The sequence below is a fragment of the Staurois parvus genome, unplaced genomic scaffold, assembly GCF_062004578.1.
Source record: "Staurois parvus isolate SC_StPar_1 unplaced genomic scaffold, SC_StPar_1.0 ptg000468l, whole genome shotgun sequence".
Classification (NCBI taxonomy): Eukaryota; Metazoa; Chordata; class Amphibia; order Anura; family Ranidae; genus Staurois; species Staurois parvus.
The window spans coordinates 2,876,270-2,897,429 of record NW_028318264.1 but is presented as its reverse complement, the minus strand read 5'-3'; the positions used below and the strand labels follow the sequence as shown (position 1 = coordinate 2,897,429).

The window sequence follows — 21,160 nt, the reverse complement described above, 5'->3', positions numbered from 1 at the left end:
ATATTTGGCTTCTTTTTATAAGCACACCTTTGTTCCAGCCTTGCAGTAAAGGCCTAATTGTATTTGGATACAAATTTGTGTACCCACTATAGAACCTAATGAGCTCCTATACTTAAAATGGAACCCAACAGCTATTAGAATGGCTCATGATATCATTAAAAGAGAAGTATGGCCAAAGCTTTTTTGGCCATACTTTTCTTTTGGGTCACAGGCTTACTTTTGCTCTCCTGTGACCCAGAGTCGGCTTATAGCCAGTCAGTTGACATGGTAGAGCCACTCCAGGTTCTGGAAGGATCCCAAAAATATGTCAGGATCCAGCCAGCTGCCTGATCCAACCAAACTCAGGCACGTACTGGGACCCAAAGCCAGCTGCACCCACCAGTTCACCAGCCTGCCGCTTTAGTGAGCACTGGAGTAGCAGAGTAGAGAGACAGTGACTGACAGTTACTGCTCTCCACTCCGACCAGATCAAGAACTGAGAAATCACTGGTCATTTGAATGCTCAGTTCTTGGTTTTAGAGCCAACGTGGGACAGTTGCATTATAGAGATGAGTATGGATGGCTAAACCCCAAACTTCTCCTTTAATGTTCCTCAACTATTTAGAGTATATTGACTAAAGTTGTCTAAAGAGGCTTCTCCAGACTGTTTTATAAGTGAGCATATTGTTTGGTGGTTATTAGATTGATACTTCTCCCAATTACATAAGCATATGGGGTCCCTTATAAGCATTGGGCAGCAAGAAATTGTAGCAGCAAGTCAGTTTTAGGAACGAGACACACATCAGCCTGTACTTATAAGAGCAGAAACACAGAGGGCCGTGACATTAACAACTCTGTCTTATCTGGTGCCCCCCAGAAAAAAATGAACCCGAACTGAAGTCAAGTGCAGAGCTAGAATGACTGTTTGTAGCCCCAAAAATGTCTTTGCTGGTGAACTACAGACACAATTATAGCTCTCATCAAACCCGACCCGCCCCGCAGGCCAGAGTACTTGATGTCATTCTGGACTCCAACCTATCCTTCCAGCCCCAAGTCCAATCTTTAACAAACTCGTGCAGACTCCACCTCCGCAACATCGCCAAGATACGCGCGTTCCTAACTCCAGAAACCACTAAACAGCTCATCCACTCCCTCATCATATCACGACTCGACTACTGCAACTCCCTCCTCACTGGCCTGCCTCGCCTCTGGCTATCCCCGCTTCAGTCGATCCTGAATATGGCTGCCAGACTCATTCACCTTTCCAACCGTTCCGTTTCCACACCCCCCTCTGCCAATCCCTCCACTGGCTTCCGATTGAGCAACGGATCAAATTCAAAATCCTAACACTGATGTACAAAGCTGTCCACCATACTGCCCCGAACTACATCACTGACCTAATATCCAAGTACCGCCCAGCACGCACACTCCACTCCTCACAAGGCCTCCGTCTCTCTAGTTCCCTGGTCTCCTCCTCCCATGCACGCCTCCAGGACTTCTCTAGGGTGTCACCCATCCTCTGGAACTCCCTGCCCCAGCCCATCAGATTATCACCTAATCTCCTCTCCTTTAGGCGCACCCTGAAAACCCATCTCTTCAGGGAAGCCTACCCCACCCCCTGCTAACTTGCCAACCTCCTCCACTCTTCCTACCACTCTATCCCCCACAGCTATCTCTTCCTGTGCCACCATCCCCTCCCTCCTAGATTGTAAGCTTGAAAGAGCAGGGCCCTCGATCCCCTCATGTTTTGCATTGTATTGGTATTGTTCTGTCACATGTTCTGTCCCCCTTTGTAATGTACAGCGCTGAGCGAACTATTGGCACTTTATAAATACTGCATAATAATAATAGCTCTCCACGATAAACAGACAACAGGCTGTCATCAATAGTACATTTTAGTTTTTATTACCACAAACATAACAATTATGTAGCAAGGGTGTTGATAAAAGGAATGTATCCTGTACAAAAGGGCTTCATTAATCATGTATGCCTTGGGCAAGTAAACATCTAGCCCTGAACAGAACTGATTTAATTGTTATATATGGAAAAATGTTGATGACTGGCAGAGAAATTAATTTTCTCTGATGTAATTTCCTATAACTTCCTGTCTTAAGCTTGCCATATATGGTTCAAATCTCGACTGGTTCAGCAGGGACTGACTGACATTTGAACCATCTATGGGCAGGACAAGTGAGTTGTTGTATGACTTGGGTACAATCAACATGTTGGATTTTTACGTGCGATTATTGCCAGCTGCTATAGCCGTTAGCAATAATCACTGTGTTCATCCCCAGCAGGGACAGCGCCCTGCACCACCCCCACTCCCACCCCCACTCCCACTTGGAGAACACAATAGCTCTACAGAAGGGATCCCTCTGTCAACACTGATTGGGAATCCTGGGTTATGGGAAAGAAAATTGCATCATCTGTAGCCTGCTTTAGGCTTGCCATACCACAGTAGAATTTCATTAGAAAAAATGTTTTTGGAATGTTTGTTGAATTTTTTTTTTGTTGAATGAACAATTAATGGGGTCACAATGAAAATTCTGTTTTCAACATAGTGACAAGGAAAAATGAAAGAGAAGGATGACATTTTTCTCAAATAAATGTGTTTCTAATTTTGAATGTCATTTTTTATATTGCTGTCTGTGCCCCTGATTAAGAGATCTTACATCACTTCCCATCCTGCTGAATACCATCACCATGATGGGAGGTGAGAGCAATCCTGCCCTGTGGTTACCTAAACAGCATTAAAACCTGACTCTTTCCACTCTGTCCAAAAGTAATCCAAAATCTTTTGGCTTTAAAGTTCAAATGCAAATAATACTTGGAAATAGGCTGAACTTCATCTACGTATGATAAAAATACAAAAGTGTGCTGCCAGTGAAGATTAAGAAATGTATGTGCAGCTTGACAATAATTGAGCAGTAGCATTTTTTTTTAGGAATAAGTGAAAAGTAAGGCCTCATGCACACTGCAGCTGTAAAATTCCTGTTTTAAAGGCATTTGATGTTTTCTTTTTTCTGCCCCTGTATGTTAGCCTATGTAAAATAAACTTATATATAAAATATATATATAAAATCGAGCGCAGTATGTGGATGTAGATAGGGTAGCTGCTGGCACTAAAAGGCACCTCGTGAACCTCCAGAGTAAATGGTAAAATATGAAAGTGCAGCGCTAACTTAAAACAATGATTACACATATGATAGATCCCATATGAATGTGGATCGGCAAAAAGACGGCGTCAGTTCATCAGATGTGCTAAATACGTATACAGTCTCCAACACTTGAGGAGCCAGGGATAGTAGATATCAGAAATGATAAAGAAAAGCCAAGTAATGCACTAACCAGATAGCGCATGTTAAAGCGCATGGGACATTTAAGACCTGTCCCTGGTACTCAGCCACTGTATCACTGGAGCAAGGCGGTGTCATCTATAGGGTGACCACTAGATGTCATCTGTCCGGATGGAAGTTGTGTCCAGCCACTGTGTTGATGGATCAGGTGGGTGTCATCTATAGGGTGACCACTAGATGTCATCGGTTCCAGGAGAAGCTGTATCACGGATCCAGGGATGTCACTGCAGATGTGTTCTTGTTAGGCACAGTCCCAGGACCTTCTGGATTTACAGGCTCCCCAGAAATAAAGAGCCCGTGGAAAAAGGCCTCAAATAGTGTGATAACGTTTATTTAAAAATGAACAATCAGAAAAGAACTTACTAGCAAAGGTACAGCTGCTTATAAACGGCCAGACCGGAGGTACATGTACATAAGATAAACATAGCTTGGCACTTCCCTAACGCGTATCGTGTAAGTACACATCATCAGAGGGGACTGTGCCAGTGTTAAGTGTGGTGTTTTAAACCTAAAAAGGCGCCAAAAACACCGCAATGCGGCGGCACCGTTATTGCCGGTTCGCGCATGCGCAGTAGCGATCGGCCGTTCGCGCATGCGCAGTAGCGTCCGCGGCGGCCATTTTAAAGAAGACCAACATGAATATATGGACATACAGGTGTTGGTTCTGCAGTGATCTTACTGGGAATAAGATACTGCAATCCTAAAAACGCATGGGGCAAGTATAGTAATGCATGGACCATACTGTGTGCCCCCTTGTAGCAAAAAAAAAACGGCCTGGTGAAAGGCAAGGTTATAAAAATATAAATGAGTGGGATCTCATATATGAAGTGATTCTGGCACTGAATAAAAACCAAATACATCAAATATGACAAACGTATGGATTAAAAACCATCTGGTTAAGAGTAATACCCATAAAATATACAATTATAAAACCAAATGTACTGAGATTAAGGTGCATCGAATATGTTAAAGCGATCAAGAGATAAAGGTGCATCGACTTTTTTAAAAACGATCTAAACACTCAAATGGGAATACAGATAAAGGCAAAGTAAAAGTAATCTGATTAAGAAGTGAGATCATGAAAAGTACTTAAAGATCGATCAACTGGTATCGATAAAACAATTGATATCTAATTCTACATTTAGTCCTTGTGGAGCTTGGGACTGTAGAAGATAAATCCACTTGGTCTCAAGCATAGAGACCGCGCGTTTTTTGTGGGTACCTCTCCAGTTACTTTTGATGATATCTATACCCACAAATCGCAGGGAGTGTGGATTCTTATTGTGTCGCTGGCGGTAATGCATAGACAAGGAGTGCTCCTTGTAACCTTTCTTAATATTGACCAGATGCTCCCTCAGCCTGTCTCGCAGTCTCCTTGTCGTTCTACCGACATATTGCTTCCCGCAACTACATTCCAGAAGGTAGACAACATAGGAGCTGTAGCACGTAATAGTAGACTGAATGTCAAATGATCTACCGGTAGTATTTGAACAAAAACTTTTTATCGGGTTCTTGTGAATGCCATTACAAATGCATATCATACATCTGTTGCAAGGAAAAAACCCTTTTCTATTCAGAAAGTCAAACGTCAATTGCTTAGGAGGATTGACAACGTTGGGGGCTAGTCTGTTTCTTAATGCTGGTGCTTTTTTATAGATGATTTCTGGGTGTTCCGGTAAGGCTTTACACATCACCGGGTCGTTCTTAAGAATGTTCCAGTTCTTCCTAATGATAGTGGCAACTTCTTTATATTGCATCGAGAAGGCAGTTGTAAAAGGACAGAAAATCTCTTTATTGGTCTTATGTTGGGTAGTTAACAGATTGGCCCTGTCCAAACTAGCCACTCGGTCAATCTCCATATCCAATAGTTGGCTGTCATAGCCCTTTTCTATGAATCTAGTTCTAAGAATGTTGGATTGTGCAATGTAGTCTTGCATAGCACCACAGTTCCGCCTTATCCGAAGGAATTGTCCCCTAGGAATGTTATCCAGCCACCTAGGCAGGTGGCAACTGTCTTTTGGGATGTACCCATTCCTGTCTGTACCTTTAAAAAAGGTTTTGGTGGTAATTCTAGTACCATCATTAATGAGGGTGAGATCCAGAAAATCAATACTACTGTAACTATAATTGAAAGTGAGCTTAATATTTAGGTTGTTATAGTTTAGAGTGGTAAAAAAATTGAGTAGTGAAGAGTCATCGCCATCCCATAGCAACACTATATCGTCTATGTAGCGTCGGTAAAAACGCAAATGTGGCCACTCCATGGAATATATCACCTCCTCCTCCCATCTTGCCATAAAGATGTTCGCTAGGCTAGGAGCGAATTTCGCGCCCATTGCTACGCCTGTGGTCTGCAGGTAATACTTATTGTCAAACCAAAAGTAATTGTGCTTCATTGCGAAGCTTAATAGTTCCAATAAATATTGCTTCTGAATGTGTGGTATGTCTATGGCCTCATTCAGATAATATTCTGCCGCCTCTAAACCATCTGCATGCTTGATATTACTGTAGAGCGAAGCAACGTCCGCCGTTACCAGAAAGGTAGGCTTCTCTATTTTAATGTCCATGATCTCAACCAGGATTTGTTTTGAATCCCTCAGGAAAGATGGCGTGTTGCGCACTATTGGCTGTAGGAAACAGTCAATATATTCACCAACCCGGGAGGCTTTTGATGTTTTCTTTTTTCTGCCCCTGTATGTTAGCCTATGTGTCCATGCACACATTTATTTTTATTATTTTATTTCAGGTACTTTATATAGAGCTGTCAAATTACGCAATACTTTTACATATATATTGTACATTCACATCAGTCCCTAACCCTCAAGGAGTCTACAATCATACTGTACATTCACACCAGTCCCTAACCCTCAAGGAGTGTACAATCATATTGTACATTCACACCAGTCCCTAACCCTCAAGGGGCGTACAATCTAAGGTCCCTAACTCACATTCATACATACACATACTAGGGCCAATTTAGACAGGATCCAATTAACCTTCCAGCATGTCTTCGGAGTGTGGGGGGAAACCGGAGTTACATAGTTAGTCTGGCTGAAAAAAGACAAAAGTCCATCCAGTTCAACCATATAAAAAAAAGTTATAATCCTATACACACAGCTGATCCAGAGAAAGGCAAAAAAAACCCCAGCAAACCACGATCCAATTTGCTCCTGATGGGAAAAAAATTCCTTCCTGATACCCCAAGAGGCAATCGGATATTCCCTAGATCAACTTTACCTATAAATGTTAGTATCCAGTTATATTATGTGCAGGGGCAGACTGACAACTCATGGGGCCCCCGGGCAATAGGGGATCATGGGGCCCCTGTGTCCTTGCCCAAACTCAAAAAAGCCTATTAAAAAGGTACCAGGGGCATCTCATGGGGCCCCCTACTGACCCCGTGCCCTCGTTTCCAAATGGTCAGTCCGCCCCTGATTATGAAACAATCCAGGCCTTTTTTGAAGCAGTCCACTGAGCTGGCCAGAACCAACTCTTGAGGGAGTCTATTCCACATCTCTCTCTGTGAAGAAAGTACCTGGAGGAAACCCACGCAGGCACAGGGAGAACATGCAAACTCCAGACAGGTAGTGCCATGGTTGGGATTTGAACCAATGACCCTAGCACTGCCAGGCAGAAGTGCTAACCATTTAGCCATTGTGCTGCACATAGGTGTTTAGGGGTTTTTAGAGGCAGGGGCATTCAGGAGAGGAGCTTTTGGGCAGAAAAAATGCCTGCTTCATCTAAATATGTGTAAATGCATCTAAATGCGCCTAAAAACAGTAGGTGCATTTAGTTCTTGGGTGTGTCTTCATTTCAACGGCCAGAGTAAATTACAATTCTGCCCAATGAAATAAACAAATATCCAAGCGAGTGATGTACCTAAATGCATTTGCAAAAATGCGACTTAGGAGCGTTTTTGAAGCCGCTTTTCTCCTGCTAGGAGCAAAGCGTTTACAAAAGCCCCAGTGTGCATGAAGTCTACGTCTTGTAACTGTTTTAGCAAAACAGGAGCATGTTGCAGCTAGACGTCCATATCATCCAAAGCATTTCCAGTACTGCTGTAAGGCTGCTAGAGCATACTAACTCAAAGCCAGGGCATGTGATGACCTTGTGTGTCAACCATTCAAACTTCAATGACTTTAATTCATTTTTATTAACAAGTGATATTTGATGGACATACATGATGCGAATCCATGTACAGCATTTTTAGCAGCATGTATTATATAATACCACTAGAAAGTGTAACCTGTATAATCTATACATAGCCTCTGGCTTTCAGCATTTACTGCAGTGTAATTGTATGTAGTAGATGGTTGAACATGCTGCCTCCCCTTCTGTTGACTCATTTATTGTATCCTGATTCCTGACTTCCCCCCAGCAGCATACATACTGTCTTGTAAACATGGCCTCTCCATACTGCAGATTGCATTTGTAATGAAACCACTCCTCGTACTCCACCCCCCATAAACAAACAATACGCAGCACCAGGCAAGCAGCTGTCATCACAAAAGCAAAACTGACAATCGGATGCCTTTAAAACCCAGAAAGAGCACATGGTCAGTATTTGCATGGTAAGAGTCTTTCATTTTTCTTCGTTCTGCCTCGTCTTAACCTACAGTAGTCCTATAGATCTAAATGACACCAGTGTGCCGTCCCTGTTTGCACAGCTTTGCCTTTTTTGCAGATAAACGTACATTAAAGTCACGTAATTATACTTTTTAGAAGGAGTCACGGGAAATTTACCAAAGCTGGCACAGTTTCTTTAAATTGGCAGATTCCCTTTCTCTTTAGGTACTCAAAATTGTATTCTTTGATTGCAAAAAAAAAAAAAATGCTACATATTGAAGATATAAAATCTGTATAGTAATAATATTTTAAAAGACAATTTTTTTTCAAAATTGTGTTCTTTTATTGCAAAAAAACAAATGCTACATATTAAAGATATTAAATCTGTATAGTAATAATATTTTAAAAGACACTTTTTTTCTGCACGATTGTTTTCAAAATTGTGTTCTTTTATTGCAAAAACAAATGCTACGTATTAAAGATACACAATCTGTATAGTAATAATATTTTAAAAGACACTTTTTTTCTGCACAATTGTTTTCAAAATTGTGTTCTTTTATTGCAAAAACAAATGCTACGTATTAAAGATATAAAATCTGTAGTGTAATAATATTTTAAAAGACATTTTTTTTTCTTCACAATTGTTTTCAAAAGTGTGTTCTTTTATTGCAAAAACAAATGCTACATTTTAAAGATCTAAAATCTGTATTGTAATAATATTTTAAGATACAATTTTTTCTTTCATTTCTCAAACATATTCTAAAAACAAACACGCATAGCTGTAATTTAAAAAAAACCCAATCATGTGACATACATGTTGTATAAATATAAAAGTGTAAGCTGAGCTGCTGGTTGGCGAGGAGCAGAAAGAGTGGTAAAGTGTGGTGTCCAGGCTGTGTAGACCCCGGTGATACCTGTGAAAGGTTACTGCCAGTGATGAATCCAGAGGAGTGGAGTTCGCTTTGTGCCAAGTAAAGACACAGTGATGTTATCCAATCACTAATAGTCCACAGAACAGCATCTTAAATGTGCAGACTCTTGTGACTCCTCTGGGTGGATTCCACTATATGTCTTTCTATGAGATTGGAATATGAAACATGCAGTGCTCTCAGGGCTCATGCTGCTACAGAGCTGCTTGCTGGCTGTGTGCTGGGTATAGTGTTCTATCGGATTAGGACATCACATTCCCAGCCCTGACAGAGCCTTTGTTCATTATATTTATAGCTGCTTCTGGTCATTGTTGAGCAGAGGAGATTGCCCTGCCCTCTGGCCCTTTCCTAAGAAGATTTTGGGCAGAAGCTCCTCTCATGTGGCACTAATTGAAATGATTGGTGGAGGGGGTGTTGTGAGCTCACTGTGCCTGACTCAGGCTTATCTGCCAGGGGCTAAGCAAGAGGAGAAAAAAAAAGCAAAGCTTTGCCTCATCCCAGTGAGGCTCAGGGCTTCTGGCCATCTGTCCTCAGTTGGAATCAGGAGACACATAGAGGGACCGCACTCTCTGTGACCGTGCAGAAGAAAGAGCATTGTTCAGGAACTCTGGCTGAGCTTTTAGCGGAGGTGAAGGTTGGTGAACTGAATATAGATCTCTGTTATCTGTCTGTGAAGATTTCAGCTTGGCCAGTCCACCTCATACAGAGATGTGACTGAGCCTGTGCTTTATTGTATGTGTCTTTTATCTCTTTTATGAAGAGTGTAGTCTTCATGCCTTCTTTTACAGTCTTCGTTATGGTGTCTTCATTATGCCTGTTTTGCATTCAATATAATAGGTTTTGCTCACAACACTCCTCCGGGGCATGTGGAGTGCCACTTTATTGTAGCTGCATGGCAATGATGAGGTTAACGGAACAGCGGCAACGATTACAAAGTTCCGTACGTGAATTTACATGTTATGGTGCTGGCGTTCCTTATTTATTTGCTGAAATGTGAGAATCGAGCACCGACATCCCGCTGTGATGTGTGCTAATCAGGATGCTGTGTATATAAAACACTGACTTTTAGAAGCATGTACCTAGGAGAAAGCGTCTCTTCCCTGGCAAACGCTACATCTGGAACACATGCTCTGTTGTCTGTGCAAGTCAGCTGACTGCAGCGAAATAAGGGATCAACCTGCCGCCATGGCCACCAAGTTTTTAACATATTCCAGCGAAAAATGGTACCCTAGTTTAATTGAATGCAACTTTGTCTGTACTAAATGATTTGATCTGCACGCAGGCCTCTTTAACGCTGAACTGGTTCATGCCCTTGGATCCAGAACTGTTGGCTGCTTACTACAGTCACATTTTTATGAATGGGTTGAAAGCATGTGGCACTCACATCACAGCATAGCTTTGCGCTCTGGATTTGCTTATGTATTTTATTTTCATTTTTAATTTTATTTTTTTATATGCAGTTACAGTCTATTTTATTTGCTAAAATTGCTATTTTAGTTTAGTCCTCCATTGTGGTTCTTGTTTTCTAATCTGAACATTGTTAGACATTTAAAGCAATTAAAATTTATAATTACTGTAGTATAAAACTGCAAATGTACAGTGCTGAGCGAACCATTGGCGCTTTATAAATACTGTATAATAATAGTCAGTTGTAACGCAAAACAAGCTTTTATTTCGCATCTACACCGAAAAGTATTGGTATTTTTTTTACTTTTATTTATTTTATTTTTTTTAATACGTATTTTTTTATATAAAATACACATGTTATCCAGAGATGCCAAACAAGCTTTTATTTCGCATCTAACACCGAAAAGTTTTGGCATTTTTTTTACTTTTATTTTTTTAATTTTTTTTAATACGTATTTTTTTATATAAAATACACATGTTATCCAGAGATGCCAAACAAGCTTTTATTTCGCATCTACACCGAAAAGTATTGGTATTTTTTTTACTTTTTATTTATTTTATTTTTTTTAATACGTATTTTTTTATATAAAATATACATGTTATCCAGAGATAGCATTCTAGAAATTGCAATAGAGCATTTTTGCCTTCTCCTTTTAAATCCATGTAGATTATATTACATCAAGGATTATATTGAAATTTTAAAAAATATGTTGCCTAAACTTTTAGATAAATCTTTATGATGTTTGTTAGAGTGTAATACATTTATCACAGAATTAAATATAAGCACTGAAAGGTCAGTGCACTACATGTCTCCTAAGGCCTACACTGGGCTTTCACCCCCCCTGTGAAGTCTGATTAAGTCGTATAATTCAGTTAGTGAGGAGATTTCAAAATGGAATGCTACATATGTACTGTGGTTTCTGGGTCATTTCAGTTTCAGACTCCTGTGAATGAATACATCCCCTACAAACGTATAAAAGTGTATTTTACACACAATACAAAAAACTGCTTGAGAAACATTCTGGGAGACACAAAGGTACTTGGGTCACACAGGCTAGATCTGGTCACAGATGTGAATGGTCCTAATTGAGAGATGGACATTTGGCTGCTTTGTTTTGCAAATAAGGATGACATTGTTAACTGAAACATCAGCTAATGGGTTTGAATTTTTGCTCTTTCACTTGTAATGAAAGGCGCTCTTGTACATAGACAGTTTTCACTTAAACAATGAATTTTTTGTGAATTCCTAAAAGTTGAACAGCTGCAACATGGGTATATTTTATTGCCTATTTTTTTCAACTAGCATACCCTTCTTTTATGAACAATCACTGTGGGCTCAGAAAATCTCAGTTGAACAGGCATTCATGTATACATGGTATATATTTCAGTGTAGCTATGTCACACACACATCTCCTATACACTCCAACACTAGAGGTAATATACTGTGCTGCACCCTTATAATTTAATTGGAATTTAACAGGGTTGTAGGACAGCCCAAGATCATCATTTATGTAAATGGACGTCACTTGTGTGTGATGTTGGATTCAACCTCCAAATAATATCAGGTCAGGTCAGGACCAGACATTTGGGCTGATATCTGCATGGTTAGCAAACCACATGCATAAAGGGTCCCCATCATGCTGATAACAGCCTTTAAGTCCTGTGCTTTGTAGGAGAGTGGATGGTCATCTCAGATCATCATCCTGGTGCTGGCAGATAGCTCCTCAACAGGGGCGGACTGACCATTTGGAAACTTGGGCACTGCCCGAGGGCCCGGGGTCAGTAGGGGGCCCCATGAGATGCCCCTGGTACCTTTTTTATAGGCTTTTTTGAGTTTGGGCAAGGACACAGGGGCCCCTTGATCCCCTATTGCTCAGGGGCCCCATGAGTTGTCAGTCTGCCCCTGCTCCTCAATTATGAAAGATAGCAATCCTGGTGTCAGTGGGATTTATATGAAACAACCTGCCCCCATGGGAGCCAGGTACCATGGCCTCTAACTACTTTTATTCATCCAAAGTCAGAAACACTTCAAAGAATAACTGTGCCATTAAAACAATTCAGTCAATATCAGGTAGACTACCTTACAAATAGTAAACTTTTAGTAAACTTATTTAGCCTAGTAACATCACTGTTTTCCTGGAAGGTCTGATTTTTTTTTTGACAGCCTTCTATGACCATTGTGAATTTGTCATGCTGTTGCTTTTTTACTAGTGCAAGGTTGTACCAGTATGAGAACGATAGCCAGCATTGAGTCTGACCCCATCCATTGGTCTACAGTTTGCAAACACTGCCAGGAGGGAGCAGGAGCAGTAAGTCACTGTAAAGGTCAGGCAACTAGCAAAAAAGGTCAATAGTGGAATCCCCTATATTATTCCTTTAAAGATTGACTTTAAAGGATAAGTTCACCTTGGATAGTTTCCCCGTACTATCTGTCAAATTCGAAAACAGCACAGCCAAGCGGGGCTCCGTCCACATGCCTGCGTCATTCATTCACGGACTTCCGTGAATGAATGAACTGAAAGTCCCGACAGCCTTAGCAGCTGTGGTCTTGTAGTTTTCAATGAACTACCACGGTGCTGTGTAAAGCTTCATGTCAGAATATCTGCTTGACTGTACATCCCATACAGCAAGCCGATATTCTGACAGGTCTGCAGGAGACCTGCATGACATCAGCGATCTACTGATCGCTGGTGCAATGCTTTCCAGGCTCCTTCAGACAAAAATAATAAATGCACATTTTTTTTACCTGCAAAATATGTGCATTTATTATGTTTGTCTAAAAAGGTGAACTTATCCTTTAAGAATCAAAGTCTTGGAAGAGGAATGTGGGAATCTCTAAGCAACCCTTGGTCCAGTTACTATAATGGACTAAAATTTAGATTCCAACATGGAAACATTTGCTCATTATGTTTTAGCCACTGTTAATTTAGGGATTCTATGGATGCCTCCGCAAAGGTGGTTTGGAAGGTAGTCTCAGAGCAGACTTAGGGTATGTTGGGTAGAGGATTTCTCCTATCTGGCCTGGGACAGCTTGTAATATACAGACTAAGACGGAGTCCATAGCTGATCATTGGGAATTCTGAGTTGGTCTGCACATTCTGCTAAAATTCAACTCTAAAGGATTAAGAGGCCTGAAAACAGTGATAATGATGAGTAAGTACCAGAGGCACTGCAAATGAAAGGACTGCTCTGGTTTTGAGTACCTTCATATCCTAACTTATACCCCTTTGCAAATTTTTCTTGGAAGGAGAGAAGTCCCTAGAGAAAAAAAACATATTTATTACTATTATCATTATTTCATCAGTAGTAGTAGTAATAGTAGTAGTAGTAGCAGAGTTCCATGCAATGCAATACCTATTGTTGCCTGTAAAAAGTCTTGCATCAAGGTTATATATGCATAGGTATAAATTAAGTGATAGACGTATACACTCACCGGCCACTTTATTAGGTACACCTGTTCAATTGCTTGGTAACACAAATTGCTAATCAGCCAATCACATGGCAGCAACTCAGTGCATTTAATCATGTAGATGTGGTGAAGATGACTTGCTAAAGTTCAAACGGAGCATCAGAATGGGAAAGAAAGGAGATTTAAGTGACTTTTAACGTGGCATGGTTGTTGGTGCCAGACAGGCTGGTGTGAGTATTTCAAAAACTGCTGATCTACTGGGATTTACACACACAGCCATCTCTAGGGTTTACAGAGAATGGTCCAAAAAAGAGAAAATATCCAGTGAGCAGCAGTTGTGTGGTCAAAAATGCCTTGTTGATGTCAGCAGTCAGAGGAGAATAGGCAGACTGGTTGCTGCAACATTCAGATGGTAGGGTCAGAATTTGGCATAAACAACATGAAAGCATAGATCCATCTTGCCTTGTATCAATGGTTCAGGCTGGTGGTGGTGGTGTAATGATGTGGAGGATATTTTCTTGGCACTAGCAAGGTGTACCTAATAAATTGGCCGGTGAGTGTAGATATCAATACACCTACAGTATGTGTAACTTAAAGATTTTTTCTCAATCCACCTTTTGAGGCAAACATAGGTTCACTAACTTATTTTAAAAGGTAAATGTTTTAGTAAATTAGTACTGAGATTTATTTTAGCCCTTAATGCCTAGAAAGTGTTGGAACATACCCCATGTATGAATTGTTCATACAGAATCCTACAGTGAAGTACTGTTTCTAGTTTTCTCTGTTGTTCATGAGAAGAACTCTTATATCTTAGTGTATTCTGTGGAACTTTACAGGTTCTGATGGTCCACAAAAGAGATACCAAATATATAATGATGAACAAATTCCATGTGTAAAATAAATAACCATCAATTTGTTAACTGACCATTAAATTGATAATTATTGTACCATAATTGCATGCTAGTATTGCAGTCCCATAGCCCACAGCTGTTCCTAAACTGGACAGACATACAATATAAAAATATTATAAATGTGAATGGTGCACAACATTCTAAAACAGAAAAGATGTAGAAATGTGGAAAATGAAAACACAGATAATGGAAACAAGATTGATGTTGCTGCTCTCAGTATTTCTCGCTTTTATTTTTCTTTTTTTTTCAGTGCTTGACAGTCATAAATTAATGGACACACAGGCCAAAACCTTTGTGACTTGCTTGATTTCTTGGGCTGCCATAGCGACATGTTCAAGGATGTATATTGAATTTTGTCAATACTTTCCCTACAAAACCATGGCATGGGCTTTGAAGTGTGATCATTATAGTACTGGTAACCAACCCATTTATTTGTGTGCATTTCTAGCACTATTGACAGGTGGAATATCATTTCATATAATAAAAAAGACAGAACTTCTTTCTTCCATGGCCTACATATTTTGACAACACTCAGTCTAGAACAGTTGTGAAAGATGAACCAATAATCTTGCTGAATCTCTGCTGTATACACACTTTTTTTAACCAGCTTTCCTTGGTGAAAATGTAAATTATTATTTTTCCTTCTACTAGACCTAGTAGAAGACCTAGTAAGTCCTTTCCATGTTTTCATTTGGGATTCAAATACTTGATCACAATTTTACCAGAAACGGCCAGGCAGCTAAAAAGAGTTCAAGATTCAGCCTCAAAACAGCCTTTCAAGACACTGCAAAAAAACAATTGATTCTGATACTAGTAATGAAACCCTGCCATTCATGGTTAGGACAAACGCAGTGCTTAAAATTGGGGGAGTGCAGAAATGTTGTACAATGAATAGGTATTATTATTATGAGAAGTTAAAGGCTATCTCTGAGCGAAACATATTTTTTATGCTACCTGTATAGAATACTATAACTGCAGGATGGTTGGAATACCTATTTCGACCACAGAATACTGTGGTTTCTCCCACCAGCTCCTCCATCCGTTATTAATGTACAGCTAGGTAGGAGAAACTACAGTATGTGGCCATGGAATGGGCATTCTAAGTGCCTGGAAGTGTGGGATACACACAGAGGCCAATGAGCAGCAGTGGGGTTTCAACATACAAGCACTGGAAGGGTAAGTATAGTATATAATTCCTGTGCTGATGGGGTCACTTTAACAGTCAAAAAGGATTGGCCATTTACATATCCAATTAACAAATATAGCATTATCTTATTATTTTTTATTATGAATACTGATATTGTTTTTTTGCTGATAACATTAACGTAAAACACATACTAATCATTAAATATTGACACCAACTTTTCAGCACTTTTTCTTGCTCCCTGGTCTCCTCCTCCCACGCACGACTGCAAGACTTCTCCAGGTCCTCCCCCATCCTCTGGAACTCACTACCCCAAACCATCAGACTGTCACCTTCCCTCCTCACCTTCAGGCGCTCCCTGAAAACCCTCCTCTTCAGGGAAGCCTACCCCACCCTCACCTAACAGCCGCTGCCCTTCCCTCCTCCTACCACTCCATCCCCCACAGCCATTTCCTCCTGTACCACTACCCCCTCCCTCCTAGATTGTAAGCTCGAAAGAGTAGGGCCCTCTAACCCCTCGTGTGCTGTTTGATGTTACTGTACTGTTTCATGTATTGTCCCCCCCTCTATTGTACAGCGCTGAGCAAACCCTTTGGCGCTATATATACTCGATAAATAAATAAATAAACTGTGAGATATTTGCATAGTCACTTTAAAGGCACTTTTTGTGCTAGATTGTAAGCTCGAAAGAGCAGGGCCCTCGAACCCCTTGTGTATTGTTATGTACTGTATTGTCTCATGTTCTGTCCCCCTTGCTACTGTACAGCGCTGAGCAAACCCATTGGTGCTATATAAACACTGTATAATAATAATAATATATTTACTCTCAACGTGTTTTAGCAGTTAAGCAGGTAAGTGTAAGCTAACAGTTAGGTTTGAGTGTTAGGGTTGACGTTTAGGAGTTAAAGGGTTAATTAAGGGTAACAGTTATTAGGAGGCCTGGTTTAAATGTTGGGATCAGGTTAAGTCTTAAGGGTCCAGGTTTAGGTTAGGGGTTATATTTATGATATAGGGCACATAGATGGCAAAAAGATGCATTTCAGGACAAAACAGCTTGATACACTTCTCTGCATCAGGCATTGAATTGCTCTGCACTGACAATTGATGTGCACTAAGCCATTTTCCCCAGTAATGCATTATCAGAGTTGAATGTAGTCTATGGGCTAGATGTTCAAATATTAAGGCTGGTCCCCTGAAAAACAGCTTGATAAATAGTTAAAACCGATATATTAACTGGTTTACATGAAAAATGGTTTGTAATTCTGTTCACCTTTGTGATCCAGGTAACCCTGCTAGACAGTGTAGCTGCACTATACTGTAGTTTTGCAGGACCCACCTAAAGCTAAGTCTGAACAATGAAGAAGCATCAGAACACTACTGAGATCTCTGTCCCCCCTTCCTGTGAGCAGTAAAACATTTATTGGCCCATAATTATGTCTCACCCTCTCCCAGCCAGAGTGCTGCTTTACCGAGGATTACTGGAGGCTGATGTCAAAACAGATTTAGGTATTTAGGAAGGTTCTTTGTAAAAATACGGCGGGATACATTTTGTTATATTTGCTGCTCAAATATAAGGGTTAAGGCTGGCCATACATTATACAATTTTCTTACAATTTTCTGTCCAATTTCCTTTAGATTTACCTTCAACTATGTAGTGCAAGGGTCTGCCTGATTGGATACAATTGAAAGTGTTGTTTAGGTTTTACCTCCTATTATATATTTTTTGGTAAATCTAAAGCAAAAATCTCAAGAAAATTGTATAGTGTATGGCCATCCTAAGTCTAGCAGCTGGGTTGACTGTTTGGGACAAGCATACATAATATATGTACAAGTATATCTAAAAGGGAAGATATTGTTTTTCTTTTGAGTATGTGAAACAGATCAACCAGATGTATATAAATGTTGTTCTTTAGGTGTATACCATTATGTATACAATCTGTAATTATACAGCTTAAGCTGGCCATACACGGCTTCACCTCACTCAACAATCTTCAATTGAGAGATTAAAGGATCTAGGTGGAAAAAAGTCTGCAAGTGACAGACGTCAATCAGGTGCAGTTCAGGTATTCTGACAGGCATGAGTGCTGTCAGAAGTGTTTGCATGTATGTCCAGCTGAATGCTGAAGTATGGCAGTCTAATGATTGGGGACAACACCATGTCATAGTAATTCGCACTTCTGCCTTGCAGTATTAGGCACCTCGGTTCACATTCTAAGCATAGCACTACCTACCAGGGGCAGACTGACCATTTGGAAACTCGGGCACTGCCCGAGGGCCCGGGGTCAGTAGGGGGGCCCATGAGATGCCCCTGGTATGTTTATCATAGGCTTTTTTGAGTTTGGGCAAGGACACAGGGGCCCCATGATCCCCTATTGCCCGGGGGCCCCATGAGTTGTCAGTCCGCCCCTGCTACCTACCTATATGTATGCATGTGGGAGAGGGTCCTGAGATTGTAAACTACTTGAGGGCAGAGACTGATGTCAATACAGAGTATGTAAAGCGCTGCTAAACTTAATGGCACTAAATAAATGCCTGTGTTACATGCTGTGTAACATTTGTTACAGATTTTACTAGACGCTTGTTGCCTGAGTAAAAGTAAGATATGTAGCAAACACTGCAGCGGCCAGAGATAGGGCACAGTTCATTAGAGCTAAAATATTTTTATTGTGTCAATGGCCAGAAATTATTTTTGGCCACATTTCAGCTTTAAGCCTAGGTTTACACTAGAATGTGGTGCGGGAAACCTACATTCCGTGCAGCTTTCCCACACTGCATTCAAATCGTACCCTATACGCAGGCCGCAAATGCAGTGTGCTTGTCTGCACTGGATCACATGGTACAAAACGACCTTGTGATCTGACTGCAGTACGGTTCCAAAATTGGTGCATGCATAACTTTGGTGCCATGCGATACGATTTGAGACCATTCAAAATGAATTGTGTATTTTCATTCCCCGTTTGCTAATCTACAAATCACTATATTTATAATAGAAGATATGTTAGAGCAAGAATAAATAAAACCCATATCAAAATCAATTTAACGGAAGTGCTGCACTAATATCCAAATCTATTCTTATTGAAAACACACTATGCTTTCCATATAAAATGAATATAGATTAGAAGTCACTCTGTCTCATCTCAATAAATTGAAATGTTACAGCCTGTGTCTTTTAATTAAGCCATTGTACAAGCCGTGAGTCTTATTTAGGAAACACTAGCATATTAATTGGAACATGACTCTGTATTTCTGTTAGCGTGACCTCTTTAAGGGTTACTTTTTAATCCAGAATAGTTATTTTTTATTTCATCACAGTCTCATAACACATCACAAAGTCTACAATAAAAAGTGTGTACACATACACACATTTATATATACAGTCATGGCCGAAATTGTTGGCACCCTTGATATTTCTCCAGGAAATCATGTATTTCTCACGAAACGTATTGCATTAACACATGTTTTGCTATACACATGTTTATTCCCTTTGTGTGTATTGGGACAAAACAAAAAAAGGGAGGAAAGAAAGCAAATTCGACATAATGTCACACAAACCTCCAAAAATGGGCTGGACAAAAGTATTGGCACCCTTTCACAACTGCGGATAAATAAGAATGTTACAAGCATGTGATGCTCCTGTAAACTCACCTGGGGCAAGTAACAGGTGTGGGCAATATAGAAATCACACCTGAAAGCAGATAAAAAGGAGAGACGTTCACTTAACCTTTGCATTGTGTGTCTGTCTGTGCCACACTAAGCATGGACAACAGAAAGAGGAGACGAGAACTGTCTGAGGACCTGAGAACCAAAATTGTGGCAAAATATCAACAATCTCAAGGTTACAAGTCCATCTCCAGAGAACTAGATTTGCCTTTGTCCACAGTGCGCAACATTATCAAGAAGTTTGCAACCCATGGCACTGTAGCTAATCTCCCTGGTCGTGGACGGATGAGGAAAATTGATGAAAGATTGCAACGCAGAATAGTCCGGATGGTGGATAAGCAGCCCCAAACATGTTCCAAAGACATTCAAGCTGTCCTGCAGGCTCAGGGAGCATCAGTGTCAGCGCGAACTATCCGTCGACATTTAAATGAAATGAAACGCTATGGCAGGAGACCCAGGAGGACCCCACTGCTGACACAGAGACATAAAAAAGCAAGACTACAGTTTGCCAAAATGTACTTGAGTAAGCCAAAAGCCTTCTGGGAAAACGTCTTGTGGACAGATGAGACCAAGATAGAGCTTTTCGGTAAAGCACATCATTCTACTGTTTACCGAAAACGGAATGAGGCCTACAAAGAACAAAACACAGTACCTACGGTAAAATATGGTGGAGGTTCAATGATGTTTTGGGGTTGTTTTGCTGCCTCTGGCACTGGGTGCCTTGACTGTGTGCAAGGCATCATGAAATATGAGGATTACCAAAGGATTTTGGGTCGCACTGTAGGGCCCAGTGTCAGAAAGCTGGGTTTGCGTCCAAGATCCTGGGTCTTCCAGCAGGACAATGACCCCAAACATACGTCAAAAAGCACTCAGAAATGGATGGCAAAGAAGCGCTGGAGAGTTCTGAAGTGGCCAGCAATGAGCCCAGATCTAAATCCCATTGAACACCTGTGGAGAGATCTTAAAATTGCTGTTGGGAAAAGGTGTCCTTCCAATAAGAGAGACCTGGAGCTGTTTGCAAAGGAAGAGTGGTCCAAAATTCCGGGTGAGAGGTGTCAGAAGCTTATTGATGGTTATAGGAAGCGACTGATTTCAGTTATGTTTTCCAAAGGGTGTGCAACCAAATATTAAGTTAAGGGTGCCAATACTTTTGTCCAGCCCATTTTTGGGGTTTTGTGTGACATTATGTCATATTTGCTTTTCTGCCTCTGTTTTATATTTGTTCCAATACATACAAAGGGAATAAACATGTGTATAGCAAAACATGTGTTAATGCAATACCTTTTTTGTGTGAAATACTTGATTTTCAGGAAAAATATCAAGGGTGCCAACAATTTCGGCCATGACTGTATATATAATTATTATTATTATTATTATTAATATTATTATTATTAGACAGGATCTATATAGCGCCAACAGTTTTCTCACCTCTTTACAATATAATGGGAGACAATACAGCAACAATACAGTTCAATACAAGAGGGTTAGGAGGGCCCTGATCCTGGGAGCTTACAATCTAGGAGGGCATACTGCATAGAGAGAGAGAATTAAATATATATTGTGCATATATACGTTTATATATATATATACATATATATAAAATAAAATATATATATATAAAAATATATATGTAAAAAGTTATATTCTCCTCAATGTATCATGTATATTCCCTTCCATATTCTAGCATGTGGCATTTTGTAAAGTGCAACCTACTGAGCTTGCTATGCACGCTCTTGACACACCAGACACAATGTAAACACAAGCGACATAACCTGCTGTGCTAAGTACACTGAGTCACA

General features: G+C 40.4%; 1 protein-coding gene across 11 annotated transcripts in view; it reads left to right on the top strand.

The window, feature by feature from the left end:
• LOC149452722 (poly(rC)-binding protein 3-like) overlaps positions 1 to 21,160 on the top strand; it is a 1,138,846-nt gene that overhangs the window by 854,683 nt on the left and 263,003 nt on the right. Inside the window, exon 1 of one of the 11 annotated variants that reach the window (XM_089689063.1) lies at positions 7,799 to 7,906. The exons of 5 other annotated variants lie outside the window; for them this stretch is intronic. The gene's annotated coding sequence lies outside the window, so the exon portion shown is untranslated. Of the gene's footprint in view, positions 1 to 7,798; positions 7,907 to 9,103; positions 9,465 to 21,160 lie in introns of those variants that run through there. 5 more of the 11 variants (XM_089689059.1, XM_089689062.1, XM_089689061.1 and 2 more) reach the window with 5 other exon arrangements.